The sequence below is a fragment of the Cryptomeria japonica genome, chromosome 9 (assembly GCF_030272615.1).
Source record: "Cryptomeria japonica chromosome 9, Sugi_1.0, whole genome shotgun sequence".
Lineage (NCBI taxonomy): Eukaryota > Viridiplantae > Streptophyta > Pinopsida > Cupressales > Cupressaceae > Cryptomeria > Cryptomeria japonica.
In genome coordinates, this window is record NC_081413.1 from 405,605,383 (window position 1) to 405,627,351 (window position 21,969).

The window sequence follows — 21,969 nt, forward strand, 5'->3', positions numbered from 1 at the left end:
TGAAACACTACCAAAGATCAACTCAAAATTCTTCCTCTTATTATAATGATAAACCAAAATTCTGGTCCAAGAACAAGAACGTGGTCAATGATGGTGTAACTGATGCAAAACAGGTCCAGACCATGGCCGCTTCTCTAAGACCCACCACCACAACTCATCAATTCAACCATCAAAATAATCAAAATCAATCCCAAAAGCCTCACAACAACATCTCAATCTAAGGGCGACCACCCCGATCCAATAAAAGGACTCTAAGAGACTTCACTCCTCTTGCTAAGCCTATTGAAGTGGTGTTCCAAAAGCTTGTTCAAGCAGGCGTAGTGGTTTTCCTGATCACTCGCCCGTTTGATCCCAACCAACCCAAACCTAGGTAGTATAATGAGAATGAATATTGTGAGTATCATCGTATCAAGGGACATGATACACAAAAATTCATGAAGCTTAAAATCTACATACAAGATCTCATTGATAGGGGTGGAATTGAAGTAGCAAATGCAAAACCTAGTAATAACAATGACAAACTCAAAATGTACCAGGAACCCTTCCTAAAACATGATAAGGGAATAGGCACATCATCTAATGTGGTGAACTATGACTACACTAATCACATAACCAGCTTTGACTCTTTAGTAGGTCGCATTGAGCCCATAGACAATCATGTCAATGTCATAACTATCCAGGGAGTTAATCCTCCCCCTTCCCAAAGCAGACCTAATCCTACTAGGATAGTCATTCAAGGCACTACACCTTCCACCCCCTACTCTCAGAATGACTGCAATGTAACCACGTGCTGAGGTAAATTCACTATCCAAGGAGCTCCTCCCCCATCAAACCCTCCACCCATGTCTTCCACCCACCGATATGACCTCCTTGACCAACTTGGGAAGAACCCCGCACAAATCTCCATTCTAGAACTTCTCAAGACCTCCCCTATCCATAAATTTTTTTTGGAACAAGCCCTCCTTGAGTCTTGCATTCCCAATAATATCAATGCCACCCAGTTCCAAGCTCTCATTAGAAACCTTGCTGCCCAACAACACCTTGTGTTTACTTCTAATGATGCTCCTACAGATGATGACCATAATAAACCTTTGCACATCGAAGCCCTTATCTAGAAGCACAAGGTCAAATGTATCCTGATAGATGGTTGATCTGAACTCAATCTGTGTACATACAAGTTAATAAAACAATTGGGAATTTTTGAGGACCTAGTAGACACATCAAGAAGGATCACAATAAAAGCATATGATGATGCAGAAAAAGTTTCAAAGCGCATGATCACCTTACCTCTTCAAGTGGGCCCTATCATAATTGAAATCCCTTTCCAAGTACTAGATCTTGATCTTGCCTACAACATCCTTCTCAGTCAACCATGGATCCACTCCTTGCAAGCTGTACCCTTCACTTATCACCAATGCATCAAATTCCCCTTTAATGGAAGAGAGATCACTATCAAAAGTGATCCATAACCTTTCCAATATTGAAAACTCTTAGAGGGGAAACATACATATCATTGCCCACTAAATGGACCATCCCCAACTCCTCCATCAGACACATCAAATTTTGCCTCCACCTCATCCCAAACAGACACACAAATCAATATCTTGGATAATGGTTGTGGAGAATACAAATTGGAGGATGTCTTATTAAGAGACAACCTCCCCCTGTCTCCTAAGTCATTTGGCAAACCAAAAGAGCTTAAAAAAGATTAGAAACTAGTCATACAATGGAAAGATACCACCTTCCAGTAATGGGGCCCAGTTGATGAGGAGAGCCTTGACATAGATGTCTCTTCATGGCTATACCGGGAAGAAGATGAAGACCCACCAAAAATATCTAAAAAAATGTATCCAAAAGCATCACCTATAGTTGAAAAAATGGATTACAAAGGACACAGCTTGGGACCAGAGGAGAAAGGAAGAAAAGAACCCATAAATCCTATCTCCTACAAGTACAACAGAGGCTTGGGGTACACCCTGGTGCCTAAGATTACTATCGTTGGTACCCCTTCAAGTCCTTCCTTGGATATCGAAAGCTCTGACGAAGAGGAGTTCCATGAAATGCCTTATGAATATGAAAATGATATCTTCTTTGACACTCACGTCAATGTGATCACCCCCATAACCTCTCCCATTTCACATGAGCTACATCTTGTCCATCCTGAACTCATAGACTGGGGCCAATGAGACAAACCCACTTTAGATATCTATGCCAATGATAATGATCTCAAAAATCTCTTGACTATGCAAAATTTGGAAGACTGCAATAGAGTACACGATATTCAGCTACATGAAAAGGGATACTTTGGTAGTCAGGTCAATGCCCTTAGCCACAAAAAAGATAATAAAAGGAAAAAACATGATTCCCTAGGTAAAAACCTCTCTGAGGCACCTTTGAATGAGCAAAAAGTAAAAACAAAGGGCGTATCCAAAAGTGAAAACTTGGAAAAGGCACTTGAGGATGACGAACTTGACCTCCCTACCATTGGTTATCTTCCACAAGATAGGTCAAATATGTTAATAGAAGAAATAGACAATATCAATAGGGCACCAAAGAAATTCCAAAAATATGTGCTCATTGCCAAGTCCCTCACAGAGCAAGAGAAACAAGACTTCATCAATTTCCTCACAGAGACAAAAATCAATTTTGCATGGTCCTATGTTGATATGTCAGGTCTAGATCCTGACTTGGTGGTTCATAATCTTGCTGTCCACCCAGATGCAAAACCTGTAAAACAAAAGTTGTGAAAAATGCATCCACATATTGCACTCCTGGTCAAGGAAGAATTCCAAAAGATGTTGGACACATAATTCATTAAACCAATAGACTACATTGAATGGGTCTCCAACATTGTACCTGTTAGTAAACCCGCTGGGGGCATCTGCATCTATACTGATTTTAAAGATCTAAATAAGGCTTGTCCTAAAGATGATTTCTCGCTCCCCAACATAGATATGATTGTGGATCTTACATCAGGGCATGAGATGCTATCACTTATGAATGGATTTTCTGGATATAATCAAATCAGGATTGTAAATGAAGATCAACATAAAACTACATTCACAACACCATGGGGGACTTTATGTTACCGGGTCATGCTTTTTGGCCTCAAAAATGCTAGAGCCACATATTAGCGTGCCATGACGATGATTTTTCATGACCTCTTGCATAAATTTATGGATGTGGACAATTTGCTAGGCAAATCAAAGACAAGACAGGAACACATCCCTATTTTAAGGTAAATCTTTGAAAGATTGGAAAAATATAAACTACGCCTCAACCCTAAGAAGTGTGTTTTTGGTGTCACATCGGGAACACTACTAGGCTTCATTGTTTCTCACAGAGGCATCGAGGTTGATCCTACAAAGGTGAAAGCCATCATGGAAATTCCTCCACCAAAGACTCTCAAATAGTTGCGTAGCCTCGAGGGAAAACTCCAATCTGTTAGACATTTTATTTCACAACTTGTAGATAAATGCCATCCATTTGCACACCTATTGCACAAAGACACAAAATTCAAATGGGACTGTTTGTGTGAAAAGGCCTTTGAAAAACTCAAAGAATATCTGGCATCACCTCTAGTGCTTATGCCTCCTACTCCTGGAAAACCTCTTATTTTGTATATATGTGATACCATAGTCTCATTAGGGGCATTATTAGCACAAACAGATGATCAAGGGAAGGAACATGCCATATATTACATTAGTCAGACACTAGTGGGGTATGAACTCAATTATACCCCGATTGTAAGAGCATGCCTAGAATTGGTATTTAGTACACAAAAACTTTGACACTATATGCTGAACAACAAAACAAAATTGATTGCTAAAATTGACCCGCTTAAATATCTCTTGTCAAAAGCTACCCTCACTGGTAGAACCGCTAAATGGGTCATGTTGTTAAGAGATTTTGACATTGAATATGTAGACAAAAAAGAAATCAAGGGACAAGTCATTGCAGACTAGTTGGCTGACGCTCCACTTCCAGGTGACCATCCTATTCTTACAGAACTACTGGATGAATTCATTATGACTGTCACAACATCCTCCACATGGCAATTATACTTTGATGGCTCTTGCACACAAAATGGATCAGAGGCAGGAATACTACTGATCACACCTCAAGGAGATTGCATCCCAAAGTCATACAAGATAGCTTTTGCATGTACCAACAATATCACAGAATATGAGGCACTCATTATAGGATTACACTTGGCTATCTAGTGGAAGATAAGGGAATTACAAGTCTATGGTGATTCCCAACTTGTCATAAAACAAGTCAATGATGAATACCAAACAAAAGATGACAAACTTCTCCCCTATTGCAGCATGGTTGAAGATCTTAAGCAACACTTCACAATGATCAAGTTTGATCAAGTCCTGCAAACAAACAATAGGGCTACAGATGTAATGGCCACCATTGGCTCCCTCTTTCAGATGCTAGCACATAGTTAGAAGTGTGAGTTCTTGGTTGAGCAACTATTTATTCTAGCATATGATCCACCAGAACCTAAAATGGTGTGTGTACTCGTTGGTCCCGAGTCCCTTGGTACCAAGAAACCTTCGCTTTCCTAAAATACAACATCATTCCCCCATGCCTTACAAAAACCCAACAACAAACCTTCATTCGCCGATGTGCTCGTTACACCATCCTTGGAGACACCCTATTCAAAAGGCATTTTCATGGTTCCCTCCTTAAGTGTTTAGATAAACAAGAGGCAAAATGGGCATTACATGAAGTACATGAAGGCATCTGTGGGGCACATTCTAGTGGGCTCACCTTGGCTAAAAAGCTTTTGAGAATAGGATATTATTGGCCCAAAATGGAATTAGATGCATATAACTATGTGAAGAAATGCATCCCCTGCCAGCAACATGGCGACAAGATTCATCCGCCATCACAAGAATTGTAGCTGTGCATTACACCCTGACCCTTCTCACAGTGGGGGTTAGATCTCATTGGGAAAATCCACCCTTCATCCTCCAACGGGCATAAATTCATTATCACTGCCACCGAGTATTTCACCAAGTGGGTAGAGGCTATCCCTCTTACTTTTACCACTAGTAAGAAGATATCCAATTTCATCCTGAACTACTTGATCTATCGATATGGCATTCCAAAAGTTATCATTACAGATAATGGGAGACAATTTAAAAACTAGGATGTCAAAGAACTCTGCCAGAAATTTGACATCCAACATCACTTATCCACTCCATATTACCCCCAAGGTAATGGTCAAGCTAAGGCTTCTAACAAAACCCTAATCAAAATCCTCAAAAAGACATTCAATGAAGCTGGCTGTGATTGGCACCTGTTTCTTACAAAGACACAAGATCAATCAAGATCACACTATAATATAAAATTTCTCACTATAAGCCTATCATTTTAATTACATGGTTTTCATTTCACTACCGTTTAGAAGGATGACAATCAGCCTAACAAAACACTTCCAATAATTATGGTTGCAATAGGAGGTTCTAGTTTTCCAAACAAAACAGAGATCAAGACAGGCAATCTTTTCGATAATACCAGATCTCTTGAGAACACTCACTTATAATAATACAATATAGACACATGTCATAATTTGCAACCTATTATAGAAAATCACATTACGATCAAAAGTAAGCGAGGAGCTATCAACTAAATAATACATCTTAATGCATGCACATCAAACAAGCTTTTCATTCACACTTTCTAAACACATTAAGGTAATTACATATACCCAAAAGTGAGTTCAATGGAGCATTTGCTAAAATAGATCTTCAATCAAACTGGTTTAATGACACACATAAAACAATCTTTCGTGGAACATATTAATATACTCTTGAAGCTACTATAACATGTTCCATTTTATACATCTTCTACAAGCCAAGCAGTTTCGCATAATTCAACTATTCGCATAGTAATGCACCTTACTAAGATAGAATTTAATTATGCTACTCCTACAAAATACACATGGAGAATACTTTAATTGCACACATACAACTTTCTCCCAATAGCCAATATTAACTTCCAAACCCAAAGCCCTTTTTATTATTTAAAACACATAAGCGCCATAAGGCTCACACAAGGGTTCAAGAAGTCACACCCTTTTTCTCACAAATAAGAAAACTCAAATCAGAGATAATTACACATATCCTAATCATTTTATTTTCTAGAAAGAGAGAGAGGAATGGTCATGATCATTTAATTTTATACAAAATAAGCATTCAATAATTTCCATACTAGTCCTTCAAGTGGACAACACTAAGCTAGATCATAATCTTAAACAAACACAATTTGCACTTTCAGATTCAAGACAAGCACTGACCAACCCAAATGGATTAGTCTATAGAGTACAACACTTAATAAGGGAAGATTCATATGACTCTCTTTCAAAATATGATAAATCATAGACCAAGACATCAATAAGCACATAAAGCACGATCAATCACTCGAAACACCAACATCAAGAAGGTGAGAACAAGGTGTGAACACACACGTTACACACAAGTGAAGGTCTCCTCAATCAGTCACATGCAAAAGGAGGACAAGCATACACATAAGGTCGATACACCTCACACCAATAGAGGGCACATGCGACACCAGAGATCCCAGTGTTTGCAACTTGGGCTCTGATACCAAATGTAATGCCCCGCCAGGAAACCCCAAAGGGATAAGCCAAAATACAAGAATAGAGTGCAATAATTTTTTATTTTTATTTTTTAAGATAAACACAACATAGAGATACAACAAGATATCAAAGATTCAGATTACATAGCGGAAGACATCAACTAACACCTAAAGAGTTTCCCAACGAGATTACTTAAATTTCACAATTCACTTAACTCACACAATTGATCCAATAAGCTAATTATCTTAATAACGAGATAATTCTTAATCAGGATAATTTCTTTCAGAAGATGGAAATATAAATCACAAGCAAAGATTCATCCATTAAGATATATTCATAATCTTCATACAAGCTTTTCATTAAAATAAAAGCCATACATCTAATATTCTAACACACTAGAATTTCATCATAACATATGAGATCTTTTCAAGCATACTTAATTTCCTTAGCAACAACTGAATATATTCCATTACTCTAAGTTACATTCTTTCATATTCCAATTTATTGCATTTAAAAGATGATTGCATATATGCATCTACGATAAATCTCATCTAAACCACTCATGCATTCGATCAAAATGGCATTCAAGAAAGAACTGCATATAAACATTTAAAGTTAATTCCATCTTATCCACTTATACATTCTAACATAAGCTATTCATACATGATAAAGTTGAATAAGGGAAACATAAGAGAATAACATCACATAACACCATAATGATCTCAGAGTTCACTCCTAAAGGGCTACATCTCCGGGTCTGCTCAACTGCAAGACCCCTCTGATAATTAATAAAGTTAGGAATACAAGAGGTTACACCATTTACAATCCTACCATCAAAGCGAAATATAAACAATATACAAATGACCACATCGGTCAATTAATACATAAACAATCCCTGAAAAGAAAAGGATCTAGCTGAACATAATCAAAGCTAATACAAAGGTCCAGGAGAGCATCCACAAAACTAAGTCATCACCACCTAAGGTCTAACATGAAACCAGGTACTCACAAGGGCAAAGACAAAAGGACGACCCACAAATGTGCTCCTAACAGGACAAAACGACAACACACTAGCGAATGTAGGGACAAGTGTCATCACACAACCTGGTATGGTTACCATGGCAAGTCTTCATAGGTCCCGACCCCATACACTGGGTTACCCTAGCAACCTAATCCAAACCTCTGGCCCATCCAAACCTCATGTGGACCCACACACCCTCTTGTGAAGACAAGGATGATGGTTTGCCATTTCAGGCCTTCTCACAACATGTCGGGTCTATGTTAGCACTCGTCCCATGTGTGAGGCACATTTATCTTACTTAGAGATTACATCCTAATCTACTGTTAGGTTATCACTTATTAGACTCACTTTCGATGGGTTACCTAGCAACCACTTTGGGTGCGGCCCCCAATCGAAAGCCACTTTCCCATACGACACTAGACTAAACTCGGACGCACTCCAAAAACCAAGGAATAGACATGGTCAAATGAACAGAGTTTAAAAAGGAGGGAACATCCATCATCTGGTCAAACATGACATCATACGAGGTGCACTGACAGACGGTACTCCAACTAGAGACCTGACCAACTATGGTCAACCACGAATCATCATTTGACACCCACATAAAGGATATGACCAAATACGACACCACCACAAAACAATAGTCAACTTGGAACCGAGGACTGAAACAAGTACCCCAAATCAATCCATACGACAGGGACCTATCAAACAAAGCACGACTTGCCATTACATAAGCAAAAGCGAATACAGAAATTAAACTCACATAGGTAATATTCAGCAGATACAATCTTTTCCGAATGGATCTAAACATTAAAAGTCGATCAAGTTTTCTACATGATCTATGTTTCCAAAAATACACTTAGCAGGAAATCATCATTGCAAGGTGAATACAATATCACAATTTGCAATAGTACCATTGTCTATTTCTCAAACAGAGGAAAAATATAAATTAACCATTCATTTTACTAAATGAGAATATCAATAACTACACAATTTTCCCAAATGATACTTAATTAAATTTCCAAAAGCACATCATTTAAATTCATAATGTTCAAGGGTTAAATATTCATTTCTAACATTTCCAGATGGCCTATATCATTAAAATCTTCAAACAATATATATTCTTGAATAACGTATGTTTTATCTCAAAAAATTTTCCAATATAAACAATATTTCATCTTTCCAAAATATACACAATTAATATTTAATATTGCACAATAATCCAATTAAGTATTAATCAACATATATACATTTATTCCCATTGATAAATATATATTAATATTAATTAATAATTAATTAACTCTTTATAAAAAAAAAACTTTTAAAACTAATAAATTTATTTATTAATTTAATTTTTATTAACTAAAAAAAAAAATAATAAAAAAAAATACAAATTAACAAAAAGGGGTGGGGGTTTCCATGTGGACCCCACGTGGTCCCCATGTGAAGCTCACACAGCCCCCAAAGGGGAAGCGCTGCTTCCCAAGGGAGCACGCAACATTCCCCAAAGGGAGCGCTGCTGTTCCCAAAGGGAAGCACGCAACACCCCTTGGGGTGCGCTGCTATCCCAATGGGATACGTAGCTCCCCAAAATTATATACAATTTTTTTATATATTTTAAATTTTTTTTTAAAAACAAATCACTGTTAAAAAAAATCAACAGTTCCAGCCAGTCTCAACAGAGACTAAAATAATTAAATTTTTTTTTTTTCTATTCTCCATTGCAATTCCAAAGAAAACCCAAATTTTCTTAAACCAACATCATATTTGCCAAATAAGATCTATTAACTTCCATATATTCAACCACAAACAGATATCTCTGATATTAAAGCATGAAGTTGAAGGTATTCATATGGAACTTAATTTTTATTTTATTTTTAAAACAACACAAAAATTTCCAGAATATGAGAGGTTTTCAAAATTGAAAGGATAATTCTTTTGGGCATAAGAAAGCTCATTTTCCATGCAAGGATGCAAACAATAAACCAATACCAACTAATTCCTCAATGATTCATAACTTGAGGCAATCAATGGAGAAATTAAAACCCAATAGCATGAAGAACATCCAATGCCCTTTTTTTTAAAATTTAAACAATAACTAACTGATAACCAGAATTCCTACCTCAGTAAGCATTCCTGGAAAGGATCTGATGAAGAGCCCCAACTTGCAGCTCAAGAAATCCTTCTCCTTCCAAAACCCCCAAATTTCATCCCAAAAATATTTTTCCAACAAAACATTTTTCCAAAAATATCCATCCTCCAAAATTTTCCAAAAGTCTAGGTTATAAGGAAGAGTTGACCAAAATTTCATTTTTTTGGAATTAAAATTTTTATTTAAAAATAATTCCCAAAAATTACTATTTTCCAACTATATCAACAAATTAAATTGCTTTTCCCATTTAAAATTGATTTTCTCACTCAACTGAAATTTAACCTTTCCATTTCAAAAAATGCCAAAAGATTAAATTAATTCTATTGCAATTAAATTTAAATCTTTCTTTTTGTAGGCATATACATAATACATTTAATACTCAAAATCAACCATTTAATTTAACTTACTCCCAATTGAAGATGAGCAATCCAATATTAACGATAATCGCATAACGAAATCTCGATTAATTTAGTCCATTAATCTTTAATGCACAAACACATATTTAATCAAATTAAATACTAAGGACTAATTAATCAATTTAACCATACACACCAAGCACACAAACCAAGAAAGTCAACCAGATAGATGACTCGCAAACCCAACAAAAAGGGATACCGACGACAACTGACGATGCTCACTTGAGCACGACTATGGTCAACTAGGGTCTTATGACCACCTAATCCAACTCTAAGGATTAAAGAGGTACACTCAAACCTGCAAATCCAGGTAAAGACGAACCTCGCACTCATGCGGCATTGTACCTGAAATCTCCTGCAACCAAGAGTCATACATGCATACATATATAAACTTAATGAAAGCGTTAGCTCGATATTAATACCACGAAATAGGAACACTAAACAACTTGCATACAACTAGTGCGAAAACCACATCAACAACTATGCATTAAATCAAACATCTGACTATAACATTATATTAAGATAAACTGACCAAGATTAAAACTGAGATTAGAAATTGATTAGGGCAGGGGTACTACAATATGATCCACTAGAGCCTGAAATGGTGTGTGTACTCGTTGGTCCCGAGTCCCTTGGTACCAAGAAACCTTCGCTTTCCTAAAATACAACATCATTCCCCCATGCCTTACAAAAGCCCAACAACAAACCTTCATTCGCCGATGTGCTCGTTACACCATCCTTAGAGACACCCTATTCAAAAGGCATTTTGATGGTTCCCTCCTTAGGTGTTTAGATAAACAAGAGGCAAAATGGGCATTACATGAAGTACATGAAGGCATCTGTGGGGCACATTCTAGTGGGCTCACCTTGGCTAAAAAGCTTTTGAGAATAGGATATTATTGGCCCAAAATGGAATTAGATGCATATAACTATGTGAAGAAATGTATCCCTTGCCAGCAACATGGTGACAAGATTCATCCGCCATCACAAGAATTGTAGCCGTTCATTACACCCTAGCCCTTCTCACAGTGGGGGTTTGATCTCATTGGGAAAATCCACCCTTCATCCTCCAATGGGCATAAATTCATTATCACTGCCACCAAGTATTTCACCAAGTGGGTAGAGGCTATCCCTCTTACTTTTACCACTGGTAAGAAGATATCCAATTTCATCCTGAACTACTTGATCTATCGATATGGCATTCCAAAAGTTATCATTACAGATAATGGGAGACAATTTAAAAACTAGGATGTCAAAGAACTCTACCAGAAATTTGACATCCAACATCACTTATCCACTCCATATTAACCCCAAGGTAATGGTCAAGCTAAGGCTTCTAACAAAACCCTAATCAAAATCCTCAAAAAGACATTCAATGAAGCTGGTCGTGATTGGCACCGCCAACTCCATCCTTCTTTGTGGGCCTACTATACTTCCATCCGCACACCCATAGGCGCCACCCCCTATTCCCTTGTCTTTGGCTCCAAAGCTATCCTCCCCCTTGAGATCAAGATCCCCTCTCTAAGGGTATCACTGCAAAATATCCTACCAGATGAAGAATACATAATTGCCTACCTACAAGAGCTAGAATTGTTAGATGAAAGGCACCTCAAGGCCTTAAACCATCTCTAGGTATATCAGAACAGTCTATGCATGAGTTACCACAAAAAAGTCAGAACTCAGGAATTTCAAATTGGTAATATTGTCCTCATGGAGAATCTAAAAAACCTTCAAGAAAGAGAAAAGAAAGGCAAGTTCGAGCCTAATTGGCTTGGACCATATGTAATCATAGCAAAATATGGATCAGGGGCCTATCAATTGGCTCCTCATGAAGGAGATCCTCTAGATGATCCAATGAATATCATGCACCTAAAAAGATTTTATGCCTAGTCCTCAGAAAGTCATTAATTATCAAAAATCATGAAAAATACAAAAATAATGAAAAAAAGATCCTAAAAAAATCGTCACTCTAGTGAAAACCTGGCAAAGAAGCACCCTGTGACACCAAAAAAAAACAAAAAATACATCAATTCGTCCATCAGTGAAAACCACTTTGTGGCGCTATGGACAAGTACCTTGGTGAAAACCTCCATGCAGGAACCAAGGTAAATAAACTGGATCCATTGTCTATCAGGTTGGTGCTCCAATCACCCTTCCCATCCAATCCACCCATCGCAACATTCTTCCCCTTCCATCTCTGAATAAATCACACGTATGATGATGAGTCTTCACCAAAATCATGAATAAGGATTATCCCATCAACTGAGCTTGTGTGCCTCTGTGGGAGATTCATGAAGTCTTCAGAATAGTCCTAAGTCCACAAGTTAATCTTCAAGGCCATATGATCACTTACCTAAACCAAAAAGTCCAGCCACTTTATCCTTTTCCCTAGGGATGAATCCTTCCCTCACCTGGCAACTTAATCCTCCACACTAATCCTACTCTTGGCAAGAGGTATCAATTGGCCATGAGTGAATGACCTGTTTGATTTCTTGAATTTTTCATTTTAGACTTGCATTATTTTCCCTACAACTGCATCTATCTTCGACTGTCTAGATTTTCCATATCCAGGTATGTTTACAATAGGTGCATACCAGGGCATATTTTCATAGCATGGCATATTTTGGATTTCTCTTGTATAAATCGGTGACCTGGTACTAGTGTTTATCAACACTTACCCTCTCGTGTACAAGAGGTATCAATGTGTTTTAGGTTTTCCTTTCACGTAACCACAACTTTGTATTAGTGTTTCTCAACACTTACATAGCTGTGTGTAAGAAATTCCCATTTGACTGTAAGTCAGTCCACGCCTTGGGTTTCTCATGGCATCCTGATTCTTATAATCACTGGTGCAAGTCACCCAAGGCAATATCAACCTAGGTTGGCTCTCCACATTTTTGTGCACAACTTTCACCATAATTCCATAAAGTCCTAATCTAATAATCCCATGGAATCCTCAATTTACCCCATTCCCCATCTATTCCATATTCTTCTATTTTCTATCTAAGATCATTGTATTATTATCGACATATTCCCTCTTTGCATTAATCACTCACTTTATCCATGTAGGTGACATTATTCATATAGATTGCATTACATTACTTTTTCATTTCATTACACTACTCATTTAGATTGTCATTTTTCACAAATATTTATCACATAGGTTGCACTTACATTTCATCACATACATCATAAACAAAATTAATTCATCCACGTAGATTACATTACATTACTCATTCATTTAGATCATTTACATCTACATATCTATCATACATTTGCATATGCATCATATATATACACAACAAAAAGCAGGATCACTCATCTTGCATCCATTAACATGTCAGCAGCATATCATAGGCATACATATATAAGCATCCACATTGCATCAAAAATAGGTCAGCACAACATATCCATAATTACATCCATACATCACATCACAAGAAAATAAATACAATCCATCATAATAAAGTACACACATCATCCATCACCACAAAATCATATATATATAAGCTCAAAAGAGATGAATATGTCTGTAATGGTACAATGATCCCCCCCAAAGGGTCCAAAGAAGATACACAAGCTAAAATAGAGCTAGCTCTCCCCTCCTGTCACTCCACCCCCCCTCCTTTGTACCTCCTCCACCTGATCCTCCTACTCCCTCTCCTCTCAGTGGCCTAAAACCCACCGATCCGCCTGTCTGTTGGCTCTATGTGGGCCGCTGACTCTATGTCCTATGAGATCGCACACTCTCAGTGTATGAGGCTACTCACTATGCCACAGTTATTGCTCTATGATATAACCCCCTTGTAGTACCCTACCTCTTGAACTTCCCTCTCCACCCTATCCTGATGTTGCATCATATCAGAATATATCTGCCCAAGCCCTACAAGAACTAACATCTAACGCATTGCATCCCTCTCCCCCCCACAGTCGTGTCACATCTACCTCTACCCTATGTATTCTGGCCTGTAGCCCCTCTAGCTTGGCATCCTATCAACGGATAACATCCTGAAGAGCCTCTATGGCTGTCCCTATGCATGCCTCCTCTAGCATCCACTTAGACTCCTCCCTCTCCTCCCTCAGGGCATCCACCTTTGTCCTCTTTGTATGGAGGCTCTATGTCAAATCTTCTATCTCCCATTGTAGTTGTGCCACCTCTATCTCCAGACTCTCCCTCCTAGCTCTCTCTATCTGTAGCTCATCCTCAAGAGAATGCAGCCTCGGATGGGTAGTATCCCTCTCCTGCTACACTCTGTCAAGGTCAGCCTGTGATACTCCTCCTCTCTCCTCCACCTATGCCTTGGGTACATCCATAGGTACAACATCCTATCCCCCGCCACCCACAACCTCTATGGCCTATTCTTTTGGTGCTCCCTCTCCCTCTCCCTCTCCCTCCTCCCTCTCCCTCCTCCATACAACCCTAACCCTCCTCTTCTTTCCACTAGCACCATGCCTTGCACTAACCATAACTCTCTCCCCTGGCCCATCATCCTCCCCACCAACTACCTGGTCTACGAATGGCTATAGCTCATCATCCTCCAAAACCTCAGGAATGGTAAGACATATTGGCAAGTGCCCCTCCCATGAGCTCCTGTATCCTCCTATCGTCCCTAGATCCTCACCTGCCCCCATCCGCTTATCCCAGACCAAATGAGACACTGTCTAAAAACTGGTCCTGCCCTCCAATGGACTCACTGTCAGGCCCCAAAATCTCACCTCCCGTGTAACCTGAGGATATACTGGGATATCCCCCACTATATCCTGAACCTATCCAAGCTATCTCACCACCCTAAATGGTGCATAATACTCCATAATATACACTGATCTTCCAAACATCCATGTCTCCACCCTAGCCCAGTGTAGCTGTCAGTCACCCCTCCATCTCTCACACCCCAAAAATGGCCGCTGTGTAAACTGAATAAGATCATCAAGAATCCAACACCAAAACCATATAAAACCTATCTGAGTATAGTATAGCAGCCCCCTGTACCTATCCACATATGGCTGATGGTCCCGCCTATCCTGTACACCCAGTGGCTGAGTAACCGCAATGTGCTCCCAAGCCCAGATGTGGAGAAGTGTCACTCCTGCTGACAAAATAGCATACTCCCTATACACCACTAGATGCATATCAAGATATAACTGAGCTAACATCACAGCTCCCCACGCATACTACAAGCCATCATGAACCATGAAACACAGACACCTACTCCATCCAACAGGAAATCCATGCTCACCTAGAGCAGGTATAATCTGTCCACTCAAGAACCCACAAATCACTAGTACCACGTGAGGAATACACCGAATACCCATCACCCTAACCAAGTGCATCCTACTCCTATCCAGCATTGGTGGGGTCTCATACTCGCAAACCTCCCGAAGATAAAAATCTACTGCATCCAAATGATACTCTAGGATGACACCATGAACGGGGATCTTCAAGATCCTCCATACATCCAGAAGGGTCACTGTCACCTCACCAGTAGGAAGACGAAAGGTATTATACCTACTATCCCACCTCTTAACTAATATCATAATCATCACACTATGTGTTCGTATCCTCAGCCACCTGCCCACATAATGCAACCCTAGAGAAGCTAAAACCTCCAAGTCATCACACCCCATCTCTCGATATAAACTCATAGTAGCAGGCCAGTGCTCCCTCGGAGCCAATGGCCCCAACTCCCCTTGCATCCAACAAACCAATTCATTATTTCCATGTCCTCAAATCCTATTCTACCCTCTGGAACCAACCCTGCCCTCACCCTATCCCAAAATTCTAAACCTATCTCTAACCCCCGCCCCCCCCGATTGCACGCGCTAATAGAGAACCTAACCCCCCTAACCCCTACCTGCAGCCTCCTTCAATGCAAGCACCCGCATAAGACCTTGACCACCCGCGCGGATGCACGAGGGCCTGCGTCAATGCATGAGCACCCATGCTAAAAGATTCCCCTCTCTTTAAAAAACCTATTCTAGCCACCCTCTCTCAGTGAGCACCCGCGTTGTTCGCTAGCGCTCATGCTAACCCATTGGTGCATGCGCTGAAATGATGATCAACGTGTGTGCCTCACTAATTCTAGGGCCTATTCTAAGCCCTAATTCTACCCCTACCCTAAAAAATTCAAAAGGAGGGATAGTCCTACATACCGGTGGTCCATAGTTGGTGGGTCTGTCATACCGTTGGATCCTCTCAATGTAATGATCATGTGTATGAATGCAATCCATCTCTCCTTCTCTCCTCCTAGGCTCTAATTGGCTCCAAGGCTTGTGTGTAACAATGACTCCTCATTGGGCCCTTTGTGCTTTTTATGGGCCCCCTCGAGGGCCCATTCCCTTCACAGTCTTGCATCTTGTATTTTCTCTTCTAGATTTTTTACATCTACTTCCTCTTTCTCTTTCGCTTATCTCCTCCACTCAAATTCTTTCTTCTTTATTTTGAGAATTTTTCGTCAATTTTCTTTTGACAAAATTCTCAAGGCGAAATACACCTCCCACGCTTTACATTGGGACATCTATTTCTTTTTCTTCTATCTTTTACCCACCACCAAATTTGCCACTGCGTAAAAGAGGGGCAAAATCTAGACACTTAAAAATAATTATTTTAATTATTTTAAAGGTCCTGACATAATTAATTTATTAATTATGCCAATTTTTAATTCTCCTCAATATTAATTAATTATAATTAATATTTTCACTATAGTTTGTTGATTGATTTATTTAATAAATCAATCCCCTTTTATTCTTCTAAAATTCCTCAATATTAAATCTCCTCAAATTCCTCCTCTTAATTAATTAATTTCAATTAATTAGTTGATCTAAGTGATTCCTACAAATCACCTTTTTCCTAATCCATCATTAACCTAACAAATTCTTCTAGAAACTCCCTAAGCTCACTTAGCATTATTCTTCTAATTTTTTATTCCCTCCACTCATTCTCTCTCCTAGTCAAATCCTCCTACAAATCTTATCTACCCTAATCCCACCTAATCTTTCCTCTAATCCCTCTCCTAATGATTTGTTAGTGGCTAATCATCATGATTAGCCACAAAGTCAACTCCTTGTCCCTTCCATCCAACCACTCTCCTTAAATTCTCTTTTCCTAGGTGAATGTGAGATTTTCAAAATCTCTCATTCCTCTAGGCATCTCATCTTCCAAGGAGTTTTTAATTCCTCTTTATTCCTCCAATCTCCATGAGAATCTCTTTTGAAGAATTTTTAATTCTTCCTTTCCATCCCTCAAGAAAAATCCTATCCCTTGCTCTTCTCAAGGCACATTGGGAAGTCTTCCCAATAAACCTTGAGGAGTGTGTGTTGAAATGTGGTTACTGATTAGCAAAGTACCATTTTTTGTTGATGAAAACCGACATTGTAATAAAACCCTAAAAAAGGCCGACTTTGTTTGTTGCCCTAAAAACGTATGTTATAAGCGGCTGGGATGCTTAAGGCATTGTAAGGTTGATGTACTATTTTTGCTGGATAATAAGAAAGATTGGACGGCTGTGTATGGTGGATGTAACCCATTTTGGGTGAACCACGTTAAATCTCTATGTTATCTATGTCCTGTTTTATTTCTTTATCTTTTGTATTTAAATCTGCATATAATTGTTAGTTCATATTTGCTTCGGATCTGCTTGAAACCCTAACAATTGGTATCAGAGTGAGGTTTTCTGTAAATTGGCAGGACTTTCAGATTTGAGTGGGAGCAATGGAGGATTCCAAATTCAAGGTCAAAAAGTTTAATGGCCAGAATTATCAGTTATGGAAAATGCAGATGGAGGATTACCTGTATCAAAAGGATTTGTGGCGGCCATTGGAAGGAAAGGCAAAGAAACCGACCACAATATCAGATGAAGAGTGGGACATTTTAGATAGAAAGGCACTGGGATCCATTCGATTGTGCCTTGCGGCATCTGTAGCATTCAATATAATAGAAGCAAAAACGACTGTAGATTTGATGGCAACATTGGCTAAGCTGTATGAGAAACCCTCGGCTTTGAATAAGGTATTTCTTATGAAGCGTTTGTTTAATTTGAAAATGAGTGAGGGAGGATCTGTAGCGGAGCACTTAAATGAATTTAATACAATTACCAATCAATTTTCTTCGGTAAAAATTACCTTTGCAGAAGAGGTTAGGGCTCTCTTGATTTTATGTTCTTTGCCAGAAAGCTGGAATAGCTTGGTTATGGCTGTAAGTAACTCTGTCTCTGGTAAAAATATCTTGGTATTTGATGATATTATTGGTGTTATCCTAAGCGAGGAAATGCGAAGGAAAAGCACAGGTGAGACTCCAACATCATCAGGTAGTGTTTTGAATGTGGAGAACAGAGGAAGATCAAAGGAAAGAAGAAAAGGCCCTGGGAATGAGAAGTCATGAGGGAAGTCAAAGAAAGGATGCTCTCAATCTAGAGGAAAGAAAGATTGCTGGTACTGCAGAAAACCTGGTCATCTAAAGAAAGATTGTTGGTCTCGGAAAAACAAAGAAGGAGACAAAAATGAAAATGACAGTAAGGAAGCTAATATTGCAAGTAATACTTTACAAGATGCTTTAATCTTATGTTTGGATAATGTTAATGATTCCTGGGTAATAGATTCTGGGGCTTCATTTCATGCTACACCCCATAGAAAATATTTTCTAGATTATGTTCAAGGTGATTTTGGACAAGTATATTTGGGTGATGATGAGCCCTGTCAAATTGTTGGAAAAGGAAAGATAAAGATCAAGTTGCAGAATGGTAATGACTGGTTTCTGCAGGAGGTAAGACATGTTCCTAATTTAAGAAAAAATTTAATTTCTGCAGGGCAACTAGGTAGTGAAGGTTGCATAGTTACCTTCTCAGACAGTATGTGGAAGGTCACTAAAGGATCATTAGTAGTAGCTAAAGGTGTGAAGGTAGGCACATTATATCTGTGTACTAGTAACACTTACTCTACCTTAGCTGCTACAGATAAAGTTACTGCAGGGACAACAACAATAAATGTTGCAAGAACAGATTCGATAATGTGGCATCATAGGCTTGGGCACATGAGTGAGAAAGGGATGAAAATCCTTCACTCCAAAAATCTATTGCCAGGACTAAAGAAGATTGATTTAGAGTTCTGTGAAAACTATGTTTATGGTAAACAGAAAAGAGTCAGATTTCTCAAGGTTGGGAAAGAGAAGAAGAGTGAGAAGTTAGAGCTTGTACATTCAGATGTATGGGGACTGGCTCAGGTATCATCTCTTGGTGGCTCTTGTTATTATGTTATTTTTATTGATGACTCAACCAGAAAAACATGGGTATATTTCCTAAAACAAAAATCAGATGTTTTTGAAACTTTTAAGAAATGGAAAGCTTTGGTTGAGAATGAGACAGGAAAAAAGTTGAAGTGTCTCAGATCGGATAATGGAGGTGAGTATTGCAGTAAAGCATTTGAAGATTACTGTTCCTTAAATGGGATTCGAAAGCAGAAGACAGTTCCAGGAACTCCACAGGAAAATGGTGTGTCAGAGAGAATGAATAGGACCATCATGGAACGTGCGAGGAGCATGAGATTGCATGCTGGATTGCCCTTACATTTTTGGGCAAATGCTATACATACTACTGTCTATTTGATAAATAGAGGACCTTCAACCCCTTTGGATGGTGGTATTCTAGAGGAGGCATGGACTGGTAAAAAGGTAAATTATTCTTTTCTAAAAACTTTTGGTTGCGAAGCTTTTGTCCATGTTGATAAAGAAAACATAACCAAGCTTGATGCTAAATCTCAGAAATGTACCTTCATTGGATATGGCATAGATGAATATGGCTATCAGTTATGGGATTTTGAAAATAAGAAAATAATTAGAAGTAGAGATGTTATATTCAATGAGAAGGTTATGTATAAAGAACAGATGCAGGAAAAGAAGCATGAATAGGACAAACAAGAATATGTGGTGTTGGATGAGATTCCTGAAAATGAAATGCCACAGGTACCTGATGCTCAGCAACAATAGATTGTCCCACAAACTCCTACAAGTGTTAGACATTCTACGAGGACAAGTAGACCCCCTGAAAGATTTTCTCCTTCTTTGTATTCTATTTTATTAACAAATTCTGGTGAACCAGAAGAATATGAAGAAGCAATGCAGGTGGATGCCAAACAACAGTGGCAGCTAGGCATGAAAGAGGAGATGGACTCCCGAATGAAAAATAAGACTTGGGACTTAGTTCCTTTACCCACAGAAAAAAGAGTCTTGCCTAACAAATGGGTTTATCGACTGAAAGAGGAGGAAGGAGGTCAGAAAAGATATAAGGCCAGACTTGTGGTAAAAGGTTTTGCACAGAAAAAGGGTATAGATTATGATGAAATATTTTCTCCAGTTGTAAAAATGACTTCAATTAGAACTGTACTTAGTCTTGTGGCTACAAATGATTTACATCTTGAACAATTAGATGTCAAAATAGCTTTTCTCCATGGAGATTTGGAGGAGGAAATTTACATGTTGCAACCACAGGGATATGAGGTCAAAGGTAAGGAGAACTTGGTGTGCAGGTTGAAGAAAAGTTTGTATGGCCTAAAGCAAGCACCCCGACAATGGTATTTAAAATTTGATAGTTTCATGGCTGAACATGGTTATCATAGATGTCATTCTAATCATTGTGTATATTTTAAGAGATTTGATAATGGCAGTTATATTATCCTGTTACTTTATGTTGATGACATGCTTGTTGCTCGGTCTAACATGCAACATATAAATGATCTTAAACAGAAATTAGCTAGGTCATTTGCTATGAAGGATTTGGGTGCAGCTAAGCAAATTCTCGATATGAGGATTACACGGGACAGGAAAAATAGAACCTTAAATTTGTCCCAAAGTGAGTATATAAAGAAGGTGTTGAAAAGATTTAACATGCATGATGCAAAAGTAGTTAGTACACCTTTGGCTAGTCATTTCAAATTGACTAAGGAGATGTGCCCAAAGGCACAGGAAGAGGTTAATAAAATGTCTAACATCCCGTATTCATCAGCTGTTGGCAGTCTAATGTATGCAATGGTATGCACAAGGCCAGATATTACACATGCAGTGGGAGTTGTGAGCAGGTTTATGAGTAATCCGGGTATGGAACATTGGAAAGCTGTGAAATGGATTCTTCGGTATTTGAAAGGAACTACTATGAAGGCATTATGTTTCAAAGGATCTAATGCTGCTCTAAGTGGATTTGTTGACTCTGATCTGGCGGGTGATATTGATTCACGGAGGAGTACTACAGGGTATGTTTTTACTATAGGGGGAACTGCAGTCAGTTGGATTTCTAGGCTGCAAAAGGTGGTTTTACTTTCAACCACTGAAGCTGAGTATGTTGCTGCTACAGAAGCCAACAAAGAGATGATTTGGTTGCAATGTTTTCTGAAGGAATTGGGTTAGACACAAGAGGATAGCCCATTGTATACTGATAGCCAGAGTGCCATTCATCTTGTGAAGAACTCTGCTTTTCATTCAAGGACAAAGCACATTCAGCTCAGGTACCACTTCATCTGGACTATTTTGGAGGAGGGTCAGTTACGGCTTGAGAAGATTCACACAAGTGAGAATCCTGCCGATATGTTCACAAAGGCAGTTCCACAGGAGAAGCTGATTTCTTCATCAGTTTCTGTTGGTCTTCTTGATTGATAATTATGGAATTTATACCAGTCAAGTCCTAGTGTTTTATCCAGCGGATGTTGCATGTACAGTGGTGTCGTGTAGTATCAGTCTCCAAGTGGGAGATTGTTTGGTGTGGAGCCTGATCAGTCTCCAAGTGGG